We start from the raw sequence: 14,525 nt of genomic DNA on the forward strand, positions 1-14,525 counted from the left end.
AGACTTACTGGCCTGAACTTGACAGGCAGAAACAGTCAAACACTTGCAGACACAGATTCAGTCCCACGATTTATCAGTAGCTGAAGGATCTGACATATGGGAAAGAAGTTCCAATTCTTAAAAAATATGAAAAACAAAGACACATTCCATTCACTGAAAGACACCATTTATTTTATTAAGGTCAAGCAGGATGATCTGTTGAGAGGTAAGTGTTAAGTGTTGAGCATGAAATTGGTACACATCTTCCATGGTGGGCGGCATGATCAAAGTCTCCGGCCAAAACCCCTGACTGCAACCTCAAGATACAAAGAGCACTTCTCAGCTGAGCAATGACCCGGGGTGAGCCATTAGCCACCATCCAGGAATACCACTGGAGAAACGTTAGCACCAGATTGTTTGTATATGCAGTAATATAGCTATATAAAAAGTTGTGCACACTAACTCACTGCAATCTCTAGGTCCCCACCACCAGGCATTTATGAGGCAGATGGGGAAATAGACAGGACCTTTGTGATTCTATGGGCTTCGTTTAAAGGACACCAGTGCCCTGTGTATTGCTATGTAGAAGACAACATTCTCAAAAGACACTGAAAAGCTGGATACAGGCAAAATCTCTATTTTCACATTTTACAGACATATCATCAAAATGATCACAATACTGTATGACAAGGGCAAGAATCACAGATAAAAGCTTTGTGAAAATCAAAACACACTGACATCACTGTGGTTGTCTCCCCAAGGTAGGAAGGTGGGGCGGGGGTCCGTGGACAGCCAGCTTTATCTTTTCTGCCATGACCCATTTTCACAGCAAGTGACCATAGCTCGTGGGGAGGAGGACAACACTTCACTGGCAGAAGAGAATTTTTTCAAGTCAGGAACAGCTTAATTTAAGAAGAGTAAAAAGTGTGGGGAAAAGGCCTTTTTCTTTGGCGAATGTTTATTGCCAGCATCACTGAAGCTTGCTAGGTCGGTTCCCTCCAGGGCTGCAGAGATATCACCACGGCCAGTCCAGCTTGTCCTTCTGGCTCTATGGGTGTGGAGTAGTGTCCTTTAATAAGACATTGTGTGCTTCTGTCTTTGGTAAGGCGTCAGCCACTGGTGACAAAGGGCTATCTCCCTACCTGTCAGAAAACTCCTTTCACAGGCATAAGAGGAAACAAGGAGTAACATGATCTGACCTCCGAATATCACCCTGACATGAAGTTATCTTAAGATTTCTCCCACCACTATGCAAGCATGTCACCCAACTGGGACGGAACATAGATGATCAGGTTAAAAATCAGACCGTGAGAACCAAGCCACGAGGGGCTGAACATCTATGGTGCCTACTGACATGCATATAGCCTCTTTGGTGAGTGTCTATTTAAGTCTCTGGCTCATGCTTTAACTGGGCTGTCTGTTTTCATACTGTTAACTTAGAAAGTTCTTTATATGTTCTGGATGCAAATGCAATACACGGGGTCTGCAAGTTATCTTCTCCTAGTCATGACTCGGGCACTGGAAAACAACAGCTCAACAGTGTTTTCTTCAGTAAACAGACTCTCTCGACTACCTTGCAATATCAAATGATAAAACGAGGAACAGATGGTGGTCAACTCTGTGGCAGACAAAGACCAGGTCTGGGAGTTATGTGGTCCACTGAGACCTCTGGAAAGCCAGAATCATGGGTTCTTAGAGGAAACGTGGCCTTGACACTGCCATAACTAATCCAGAGAAGCAACAAGAGAGGAGCTGCCAATTATAATCCGCAATCATATACACACAGAAATACAATCAGGACACAAAGAAATGTTCTGGGGCGGGAGGTGGAGGGCAGAGGGGAAAGTAAATGAGGAAAGTATCTCAGGGGCCTTAAAAAAAAGAAAAAAAATTCATTGTTTTGGGGTGAAATGTCCTATAGATATCAATTTGATCTAACTGGTCTATTGTATCATTTAAAGTTTGTGTTTCCTTGTTAATTTTCTGTTTAGTTGATCTATCCATGGGTGTGAGTGGGGGTATTAAAGTCTCCCACTATTATTGTGTTATTGTTAATTTCCCCTTTCATACTTGTTAGCATTTGTCTTACATATTGCAGTGCTCCTATGTTGGGTGCATATATATTGATAATTGTTATATCTTCTTCTTGGATCAATCCTTTGATCATTATGTAGTGTCCTTCTTTATCTTTTCACAGCCTTTGTTTTAAAGTCTACTTTATCTGATATGAGTATTGCTACTCCTGCTTTCTTTTGGTCTCTATTTGCATGGAATATCTTTTTCCAGCCCTTCACTTTCAGTCTGTATGTGTCCCCTGTTTTGAGGTGGGTCTCTTGTAGACAACATATATAACATATGTACATATATACATATATACAACATATATACAACATATATAAGGGTCTTGTATCCATTCAGCCAGTCTTTGTCTTTTGGTTGGGGCATTCAACCCATTTATGCTTAAGGTAATTATTGATAAGTATGATCCCGTTGCCATTTACTTTATTGTTTCGGGTTTGAGTTTATACACCCTTTCTGTGTTTCCTGTCTATAGAAGATCCTTTAGCATTTGTTGGAGAGCTGGTTTGATGGTGCTGAATTCTCTCAGCTTTTGCTTGTCTGTAAAGCTTTTGATTTCTCCTTCATATTTGAAAGAGATCCTTGCTGGATACAGTAATCTGGGCTGTAGGTTATTTTCTTTCATCACTTTAAGTATGTCTTGCCATTCCCTCCTGGCCTGAAGAGTTTCTATTGAAAGATCAACTGTTATCCTTATGGGAATCCCCTTGTGTGTTCTTTGTTGTTTTTCCCTTGCTGCTTTTAATATTTGTTCTTTGTGTTTGATCTTTGTTAATTTGATTAATATGTGTCTTGGGGTGTTTCACCTTGGGTTTATCCTGTTTGGGACTCTCTGGGTTTCTTGGAGTTGGGTGATTATTTCCTTCCCCATTTTAGGGAAGTTTTCAACTATTATCTCCTCAAGTATTTTCTCATGGTCTTTCTTTTTGTCTTCTTCTTCTGGGACTCCTATGATTCGAATGTTGGGGCGTTTAATATTGTCCTGGAGGTCTCTGAGATTGTCCTGATTTCTTTTAATTCGTTTTTCTTTTTTCTTCTCTGATTCATTTATTTCTACCATTCTATCTTCTAGTTCACTAATCCTATCTTCTGCTTCCATTATTCTACTATTTGTTCCCTCCAGAGTGTTTTTGATCTCATTTATTGCATTATTCATTATATATTGACTCTTTTTTATTTCTTCTAGGTCCTTGTTAAACCTTTCTTGCATCTTCTCAATCTTTCTCTCCAGGCTATTTATCTGTGATTCCATTTTGATTTCAAGATTTTGGATCATTTTCACTATCACTATTCGGAATTCTTTTATCAGGTAGATTCCTTATCTCTTCCTCTTTTGTTTGGTTTGGTGGGCATTTATCCTGTTCCTTTACTTGCTGGGTATTCCTCTGTCTCTTCATCTTGTTTATATTGCTGAGTTTGGGATGTCCTTTCTGTATTCTGGCAGTTTGTGGGGTTCTTTTTATTGTGGAGTTTCCTCCCTGTGGGTGGGGTTGTATGGGTGGCTTGTCAAGGTTTCTTGGTTAGGGAAGCTTTTGTCGGTGTTCTGGTGGGTGGAACTGGATTTCTTCTCTCTGGAGTGCAATGAAGTGTTCAGTAATGAGTTATGAGATGTCAATGGGTTTGGAGTAACTTTGGGCAGCCTGTATATTGAAGCTCAGGGCTATGTTCCTGTGTTGCTGGAGAATTTGTGTGGTATGTCTTGCTCTGGGACTTGATGGCCCTTGGGTTGTGCTTGGTTTCAGTGTAGGTATGGAGGTGTTTGATGAGCTCCTATCGATTAATATTCCCTGGAGTCAGGAGTTCTCTGGTGTTCTCAGGATTTGGACTTAAGCCTCCTGCTTCTGGTTTTCAGTCTTATTTTTACAGTAGTCTCAAGACTTCTCCTTCTATACAGCACCGTTGATAAAACATCTCCTTTCGAAGACAATGGGCTGCTTTTCTGGGTGCCTGATGTCCTCTGCCGGCATTCAGAAGTTGTTTTGTGGAATTTACTCAGGGTTTAAATGTTCTTTTGATGAATTTGTGGGGGAGAAAGTGGTTTCCCCATCCTATTCCTCCACCATCTTAGGACTGCCTCAGATCCAGAGACTTTTAACTGGTATATATTATCCTAAAGAAGTAGCTGTTATGCATCACAAAGGGCACAGCAGGGATGGGAGTAAAGTAGCCAAAGGTAATCAGCTGGCTGACTGTCAAGCCAGAAGAGCAGCACTTTACTAAACCCCTTCTCTGCAGACTTCCTTGATCTGGACATGTTCTGTGGAACAGGAAAAACCACAGTATACTGAGGAAGAATTAGAAAGATATGAGAAAAGAGGAGCAAATATTACTGGTAAAGGATGGTTACAGTCCCAGGATGGGTGATTAATAATTCCTGAAAATGCTCAATGGCAAATTCTTAAGAGTTTACACCAGAGTTTTCATGTAGGTGTACAGAGTACTTATCATATGGCTTCTCCTTTGTTAGAAGGTAAAAATGTAATGAAAACTTTAAAGAACATTATCAAAAGATGTGAGATTTGTCAGAAAAATAACCCAAAGACTGAAAAGCTAGCAATATCTGGATCACAATGATGTGGGAAATATCCTGGAGAGGACTGGGAAATTGATTTATGAGTATATGCCAAAAGCTAATGGATATTTTTGGTTACAAGTTTAGGTGGATACTTTTACTGATAGGTTGAGGCTTTTCCCTGCGGTAGTGAACAGGTTAAGGAGGTTATAAGAATTTTAATCCATGAAATTATCCCCAGGTTTGGGCTGCCATGAAGCCTTCAGAGTGACCATGGCTCCACTTTTAAAGCTAGTGTAACTCAGGGGGTATCTAAAGTTCTAGGAATAAAATATCACTTACACTCTTCCTGGAGACCCCAATCCTCAGGAAAGGTTGAAAAAGCTAATGACAGTATCAAAAGGCATCTGCACAAGCTAACTCAAGAGACACAGGACAATTGGATTAAAGTAATGAGGGCTTGGACTGCCCCCCAAAAGGAGGGACTGTCCCCCTTTGAATGTATTTAGGGAAGGCCTTTCTTATGCAGACATTTTTATAGACACTAAAGTCTTAGAATTGACTAATTATGTAACTTAGCTCTTCAACAGGAATTAATGGAACTCTGAGAGGTGACTCCTGACCCACCCTCTGAGTCAAGCAAGCCTCTATTTGAGCCAGGAATGGAGGTCCTGATTAAAACATTGGAATCTGGGGGCCAATCCCTCAGTCCCCTCTGGGAAGGCACTTATGAGGTTATTCTTTCTTTCCCACAGCTGTCAAAGTGCCAGGAATTGATTCATGGGTGCATCACACTCGAGTTAAGAGATGGCACCCTAACCAGAACTAAGTGACGTCATTTTATGTCTTTAGTTTCTATGCTCTGACTTTTTTCTTTTCAGATGGGCCTGATAATCTATGTGAGCCTACTTCTGCTGACTCCAAAAATCCCGAGTCTGCCGTTTGATCCTCTAGACAATGCCTTCCTGTCCTGGGCTCCCTCCCATGCTGCATCCCACAATTGGTCTAACTGCTGGGTCTGTGGCGCGCCCCCCTCTTCGTCAGTGGAAGGCTTCCCGTGGTGGACATCTCCACTTCAAGGAAAATACTTTCTCCAAGTGTGTGAATACCTTCGACAACAATCATATATGATGCCTCTTCTTAATCTGATGACATCTAACAACCCTACGATGGACTGGTGCAACACTTTGTACTTTAACTGTGGACATGATGTGACTTTTAATTTTGATTATACATTGTCTTAGTTTGATGACCATTTTGCTACACATAAGGTAAATGGGTCTAGATCTAGTGGCTTTTTACCTGATGTTTATCAAATATGGGATGAGATTATATGGCTAACTCCTGAAAAATGAAATCTAATATCTACTGTCCCTATATGCTGGGAACAAATAGAGCCTTCCCCAGAAGTTAGCCAACAACTTAATTATAATGATTGGAAACAATTGGGATTTTTGCCTCAGGAAATATGCAACATAATCATTCCCGTATTTTCCAACCCCAGTTCAGGTCCTCCCTTTGCCTGGCCAGGCACTGATTGGAATTGGATATCTCAGTCATGCTGGCTTGCTCCAGGCAGGACCTATTGGATATGTGGGTCTTACCTATGGGCATGGCTTCCCCTTGGCTGGATAGGGAGATGCACCCTAGGTCTTGCTTTTACTCATGGCTTCATACTTTCAGAGCTTCCAGAAAAACCTGCTAATTTACCAGATCTTAAAACTTGGTGGGCAAGGTCTGCATGTCACTGGTATGATTATTTGGCTGCACTGTTGTTCCCTCTCTGGGAACTACAGATGTTATGCTACAGGTGGATGCTTTGACTAATTTTATTCAATGGGCTTTCCAAGATCCTAAAAAAGTTATTTCAGCTCTTAATGCTGAACAAATACAAATTAGAAAGGTGGTTTTACAAAACAGATTGGCCTTAGATATTCTGACAGCTGCACAAGGAAGAACTTGTGCCATTATTCATACCCATTGCTGTACGTATATACCTGATATGAGCACTAATGTTACTCATTTTACTAAACTCGTGAACAAGACGATTCAGGCTATGGATACTCCTGAAGCCTCAACTGTCTCACTTTGGGAGATGTTAACTAGTTCCCATGGTGGAAAACTATTTTAATCAGAAGAAATCTGATGGTTCTGTTTTTGCTGTTTGCTCCTTGAATCTGTAACTGTGTAGCTGGGTTTATTTCTAGTTGCATGAATGATTTTAAGTTACAAATGGTTGCTCAAACTCCTGTGACTGCTACAGCTTCCTCCATCTACTACTTGGGGCCCCTGGATCAGAGACACTCAATATGAGGGTTAGGAGAATGTGTTGCCTCACCAATTTAGGGACAAAGCCCTTTATCAGCTCGGAAGCTGTTATGGAACGAGAATGATGCCCCCTTCCCTAGGCAACATAATTCTCCTAAAAGAAAATGGGGGGAATGAGAGGGTAACATGTAGGAAGGACAGGGGTCTCCAAATGGAGGAAATAGGCTGAAAGTGTCAAACATTTTTTTATCTCTCTTGGATGGCATCACCGACTCAATGGACGTGAGTTTGAGTGAACTCTGGGAGATGGTGATGGACAGGGAGGTCTGGCATGCTGCGATTCATGGGGTCGCAAAGAGTCGGACATGACTGAGCAACTGAACTGAACTGAACTGAACTAAGTGGCAGGATGAAACAAACTAGTATTATATTATTTCCCCTTCTCTATACAAATATAAAAAAGGTTTCTCTTAAAATTTGGAACACTTCCAAACTCATTCTATGAGGCCACCATCACCCTGATACCAAAACCAGACAAACACAACACACACAAAAAGAAAACTACAGGCCAATATCACTGATGAACATAGATGCAAACAATCCTCAACAAAATTTTAGCAAACAGAATTCAACAACACATCAGAAAGCTCATACACCATGATCAAGTTGGGTTTATTCCATAGACACACGGATTCTTCAATATACACAAATCTATTAATGTGATACACCATATTAACCAATTTTAACATAAAAACCATATAATCATGTCAGTAGATGCAGGAAAGACTTTGACAGAATTAAGTACCCATTTATGATTAAAACTCTTCAAAAAATGGGCATAGAAGGAATGTACCTCCACATAGTAAAGGCCATATATGATAAGCCCACAGCAAACATTATTCTCAATGGTGAAATACTGAAAGCATTCCGCCTAAGATTGAGAACAAGACAAGGGTGACAACTTTCACCACTATTATTCAACATAATTTTGGAAGTCCTAGCTATAGCAATCAGAGAAGAAAAAGAAAATCAGTGATAGATGAGAAAAGAAGAAGTAAAGCTCTCACTGTTTGTGCATGACATGATACTGTACATAGAAAGCTGTAAAGATATTATTAGAGAATTATTAAAGCTAATCAGTGAATTTAGCAAAGTCGCAGGATACAAAATCAATACACAGAAATCACTTCCATTCCTATATACTAACAGTGAAAAATCAGAAAGAGAAATTAAGGAATCATTCCCATTCACCACTGCAATGAAAAGAATAAAATACCTAGGAAAAACTTACTTAAGGTGACAAAAGAAGTGTATACAGAAAACTATAAGACAATGATGAAAGAAATCAAAGATGATATAGACAGATGAGAGATATTCCATGTTCCTCAGGAGGAAGAATCAATATTGTGAAAATGACTATACTACCAAGTGCAATCTGCAGATTCACTATGACCCCTGTCAAATTACCAATGGCATTTTTCACAGAGCAAGAACAAAAAATTTTACAATTCATATAGAAACTCAAAAGACCCCGAATATCCAAAACAGTCCTGAGAAAGAAGAATGGAATTGGAGGAATGAGCCCTCCTGACATCAGATTATTCTACAAAGCTATAGTCATCAAGAAAGTATGGTACTGGCACAAAATCAGAAATCTAGACCAATGGAACAAGATAGAAAGCCCAGAAATAAACCCATGCACCTATGGGTACCTCATTTTTCACAAAGGAAGCAAGAATATACAATGTGGAAAAGACAGCCTCTTCAAAAAGTGGTGCTGGGAAAACTGGACAGCTACATGTAAAAGAATGAAATTAGAACAATTTCTAACACCATACACAAAGATCAACTCAAAGTGAATTAAAGACCTAAATGTAAGACCAGCAACTATAAAACTCTTAGATGAAATCATAGGCAGAACACTCGATGACATAAATCAAACAAGATCCCCTATGACCCACCTCCTAGAGTAATGGAAATAAAAACAAAATTAAACAAATGGGACCTGATTAAACTGAAAACCTTTTTCACAGCAAGGGAAACTATAAGCAAGGTGAAAAGACACCACTCAGAATGGGGGGAAATAATAGCAAATGAAACAACTGACAAAGGATTAACTTCCAAAATATACGAGCAGCTCATACAACTCAATTTCAGAAAAAGAAACAACTCAATCAAACAGTGGGAAAAAGACATAAACAGACATTTCTCCAAGGAAGACTTACAGAGGGCTAACAAACACATGAAAAGATGCTCAATATCACTCATTATTACAAAAATGCAAATCAAAACTACAATGAGATATCATGTCACACTAGTCAGAATTTTCATCATCAAAAAGTCTACAAACAATAAATGCTGGAGAGGGTGTGAAGTAAAGGGAAACCTCTCGAACTGCTGGTGGCAATACAAATTGATACAGCCACTATGGAAGATGTTATGGAGATTCCTTAAAAAACTAGGAATAAAACCACCATATGACCCAGCAATCCCACTCATAGGCATATACCCTGAGGAAACCAAAATTGAAAAAAACACATGTATGTCATTTTTCATTGCAGCACTATTTACAACAGCAAGAACATGGAAGCACCCTAGGTGTCCATTGACAGATGAATGGATAAAGAAGTTATGGTACATATACACAATGGAATATTCAGTTCAGTTGTTCAGTCATGTCTGTTGCTGCTGCTGCTGCTAAGTCACTTCAGTCCTGTCCGACTCTGTGCGAGCCCATAGACGGCAGCCCACCAGGCTCCCCCGTCCCTGAGATTCTCCAGGCAAGAACACTGAAGTGGGTTGACATTTCCTTCTCCAGTGCATGAAAGTGAAAAGTGAAAGTGAAGTCACTCAGTCGTATCCGACTCTTAGCAACCCCATGGACTGCAGACTACCAGGCTCCTCCATCCATAGGATTTTCCAGGCAAGAGTACTGGAGTGGGGTGCCATTGCCTTCTCCGCAGTCACGTCTGACTCTTTGCAATCCCATGGACTGCTGCATGGCAGGCCTCCCTGTCCCTGTCCATCACCAACTTTTGCAGCTTGCTAAAATTGATAAGGCAGGAATAAAACAAATAAAAGTGACACAAAAAGATGAAGAGCTATACCATTCTCTTGGAGTGGAAGAGTCAATATTGTGAAAATACCTGCACTACAAAAAGCAGTTTACAGATTCAATGCAATTCCTAGCCAATTACCAATGGCATTTTTCACAAAATTAGAACAAAAAAAGTTTACACTCCTCAGCAGACAAATCCATAACTGAGCTTCATTTCAGCTTTGTTCCAACCACATCATGTTTTCCACAGCCATTAGTAATTGCCCTCTGCTCTTCCTCAGTAGCATACTGAACACCTTCTGAACTTGAGGACTCATCTTTTGGGGTCTTGTATTTTTTGCCTTTTTATACATTCATGAGGGTCTCATAGCAAGTGTACTGGAGTGGTTTGCCATGCCTTTCTCCAGTGGATCACATTTAGTCACTCCTTAACACCATACAAAAAGATAACCTGAAGATGGATTAAAGACCCAGATATAATGCCAGACAATTTAAATCTATAATATTAGAGGAAAGCATAGGTACCCTTTTTGACATAAATTGTATCAACATATCTTTTTATTTTTGACCTACCTCCTAGTTTAATGAAAATAAACCAAAAGCAAACCAAAAAAATGGGACCTAATTAAACTTAAATGTTTTGCACAGAAAAGCCATAAATAAGACAGAAAACAATCCTCACTATGGGAAAAATATTTTCAAATGAAGGAAATTACAACAGATTAATCTCCAACATATGTAAGCAGCTCATGTGGCTCAATAACAGAAAAATAAACAACCCAGTTGAAAAAAATTTGACAGAAGACAAAATACACATTTCTTCCAAGAAGACATAGAGATGGGCAGTATATATGAAGAGATGCTCAACATCACTAACTGTTCAGTTCAGTTCAGTTCCGTCACTCAGTCGTGTCCGACTCTTTGTGACCCCATGAATCGCAGCACGCCAGGCCTCCCTGTCCATCACCAACTCCTGGAGTTCACTCAGACTCATGTCCATCGAGTCAGTGATGCCATCCAGCCATCTCATCCTCAGTCGTCTCCTTCTCCTCCTGCCCCCAATCCCTCCCAGCATCAGAGTCTTTTCCAATGAGTCAACTCTTCCCATGAGGTGGCCAAAGTACTGGAGTTTCAGCTTCAGCATCATTCCCTCCAAAGAAATGCCAGGGCTGATCTCCTTCAGAATGGACTGGTTGGATCTCACTGCAGTCCAAGGGACTCTCAAGAGTCTTCTCCAACACCACAGTTCAAAAGCATCAATTCTTCGGTGCTCAGCTTTCTTCACAGTCCAACTCTCACATCCATACATGAACACTGGGAAAACCATAGCCTCGACTAGATGGACCTTTGTTGGCAAAGTAATGTCTTTGTTTTTCAATATGCTATCTAGGTTGGTCATCACTTTTCTTCCAAGGAGTAAGCGTCTTTTAATTTCATGGCTGCAATCATCATCTGCAGTGATTTTGGAGCCCCCCCCACCCCAACAAAGTGAAGTCTGACACTGTTTCTACTGTTTCCCCAGAGACAAGAAATTTAAAACTTCAATGACATATCAACTCTCATTGGCCCAAATGGCAAGTATAAAAAAATCTACAAAAAATAAATGCTAGAAGGAGTGTGGAAAAAAGGGAACCCTTCTCTCCTCTTGGTTGGAATATACATTGATGGAGCCACTATGGAGAGCAATATGGCGGGTACTTTAAAAAATAAGAATGAAACTACCATATGACCCACAATTTCACTACTAGTGGATTTACCTGAAGAAAACCATAATTCCAAAAGATACATAACCCCAATATTGATGGTTATGCTATCAATATTGATGGTGGCAATATTTACAATAGCAGGACCTGGAAACAACAGAAGTGTCCACCTAGAGAATAATGGATAAAGACAATTTGGTACATGTATACAATAGACTCAGGATACAATATTGGTACATGTATACAGTATTACTCAGTCTTAAAGAGGAAAGAAATCAGGTCATTTGTAGAGAAGTGTGTGGATTGAGCAGGTGTCATATAGAATGAAGTAAATTACAAAAAGGAAAATAAATATCACATTAATGCATATATGGACTCTAGAAAACTGGTAAAGATGATCTTATTTGAGCAGAGGTAAAGATACAGACATAGAGAAGAAATGTAAGGAAGCAAGGAGGAAATGGGTGGTGGTGGACGCAATTGGGAGATGGAAACTGACATACATACACTTATGATGTGTATGTATAGCACAGAGAACTCTACTTAATGCACTGTGGTGACCTAAATTGGAAGGAAGTCTAAAAGTGAAGGGATAGATGTATGGTTGTTGTTCAGTCACTAAGTTATTTCTGAGTCTTTTCTACCCCAAGGACTGCAGCATGCCAGCATTGTGCTGCAGAGTAGAAACTAGCAAAGTATTGTTAATCAGTCATGCTCCAATAAAATTAACTGTTCAATGAATGTTAATATTTTTAACAAAAGAGCATAACTCTTAGTGAATCTCATGTCAATTTGGAAGTCAAAAGAAAAACTCTAAATGTGAATATTTTACTGACAAATTCAATTGTCATCCAACTGTATAATACATTAAGAAAATAGCAAGAATAAAACTGAATGTGAATGTACATATATTAGTGTATATGTGCATGTTAAAAGACTAAAAGTTTTTTCCCAAAAGAAAATCTACTTTAGAAGCGGTGGCAACAGAACCATCATCAGTCACCTGGGTATAGTGAACACAGGTTACATTTGTGTCTATTTGTTATATTCTAGTGTTTTAAATTTTTATGTACTTAATTCTATTCAAAATCTTCTTTAATATCTCTATTTTATGTCACACAAAATCTTTTACTAACCTGTTATGGATGATTGTTAACCTATGTGCTCTTTTAAACCTCCTTTACTCATTCATTTAAAAAATATTAGCTCTTCATTCACAAGAAATGTATCTTTCCAACAGCTTTATCCAGTTATAATATAATATACATGTATATATAAATCATATATATTGAAAAATCTTCCAATGATTGCTGTAGGTACTTGAAAATTGGGTTTTGCTAAAGCATTCACTTCAAAGTTATCCTTCTCAACTCTACTATATAATTTGGTAAAAAGTCATTTCACCCCACCCATGAAGTACCTGATTTAGAAAGTCCTAGCTGACCTAGATAAGGAATATCTTGAATGACCCTGCTCTTTCCTCCCCACACTTAATTCCTGCTTTTACTTATTAAATTCTGTAATAGAATGTGAGCCATCACAGCTTGAAGCACACCACCTCTGGCCACAGTAAATGCAGAACTGCAGGTCCCTGTTGTTTCTTTCATCTTTGCTTGTGGTCCTAGATGTGCTGTGGTGCTTTCCAGGAACTGTGAGCAAGAAAGCTTGGTTTTCCAGAGTTCCTTGGAGTTTGTTACAAAGGTATGTCCTGAAATCATAATAAGAATTACAAGGGCTAGCCCACTGTTTCTGGTTGGGAAAATTGTCTGTGGAAACTTACAGCAGGGAGTACAGGCCCAGGTAAATGCCTCAGAATTCGAGCCAATAGTAAGTACCACTACTGATGGGATAAGACTGATTCAAAACAGTCAGGAAAACTGCATGGTTTCCCTTGCAATTAACCCAGGGTAATGTCCTTTAAGTGCAGTTGGCTTACTAGCTAGCTAACCTAGGTGGGTAATACTGTCTTGGAAGGGAGCTCTGCTGCGGGATGTGTGTTGTCACTGCTATGGGAGACACTAGGGCAATAAAAATTCAGTGTTTTCCACAGAATAGCAGTATGAAGGCCATATGGTCTAAGAAGATTACTTGACAGCTAATCATAAAGGCCTTAATTGACTATTAGTTTGCATGATGTCCATCCACACCTCAAGGCCAAGGAGACTTAAAGAGGGTGGACAGGGTCTCAAGGCTATTGTCACTGCCTAAGGAGAAGCTATAGGCTAAAAGTATGAGGAAATGATATTCCCTTGGTAAGGAAGACTAAACACCTCTACTGTTAACCACAGAGTCAATGTGTAGTGCCAAGACAACCCTTCTTAAACTGGACAAGTGAAATAGTGTTGCAATATTTATTCAATGGCTACATGAGACGGGAAAGGCAGCTGAGGCATTCTGTTGATTTTTGTCTTTTATCCAGACATCAGGACCCTAACCAGCCTACACCCAGTACTACTCTCTGTATACTGTCCCTACAATTTCAAGTGTTAGAGATGTTGGCCAGGAAAAGCTCAACACAGCTCTAATAGATTGTTGATAAAATGGAATTGGTAGCTATAGGGGTTGCCTAACCTGATGTTTTGGGCAAACTCCAGGAAATTGAGAAGGACAGGTGCTGGAGTCCAGCTTCAGTAGCCAGGGAATCAACCTGAAGAGATGAGCGGTGTCAGTGAGAAACGAGGCAGCCTCTCAGTTTTCTTGGACTGCCTATTTATTTCAAGCTTAAGATTTTCTTTTATACTTTTACAAAAGCATTAGATCAGAGGTTTCACATTTTCAGTTCCCATTGACCCAGATTTGTTGTCTCCATAAATCATTGTTGCCCCTCAAAAGGAGTTCCTCCCTCAGCAATTCTCTTATCTACTTCTTCTCATGTGTCTTTGTGAATACACTGTAACTTATGCTAATGTCTGGGCTGCATACCACA

The sequence above is a fragment of the Budorcas taxicolor genome, chromosome X, assembly GCF_023091745.1.
Source record: "Budorcas taxicolor isolate Tak-1 chromosome X, Takin1.1, whole genome shotgun sequence".
Lineage (NCBI taxonomy): Eukaryota > Metazoa > Chordata > Mammalia > Artiodactyla > Bovidae > Budorcas > Budorcas taxicolor.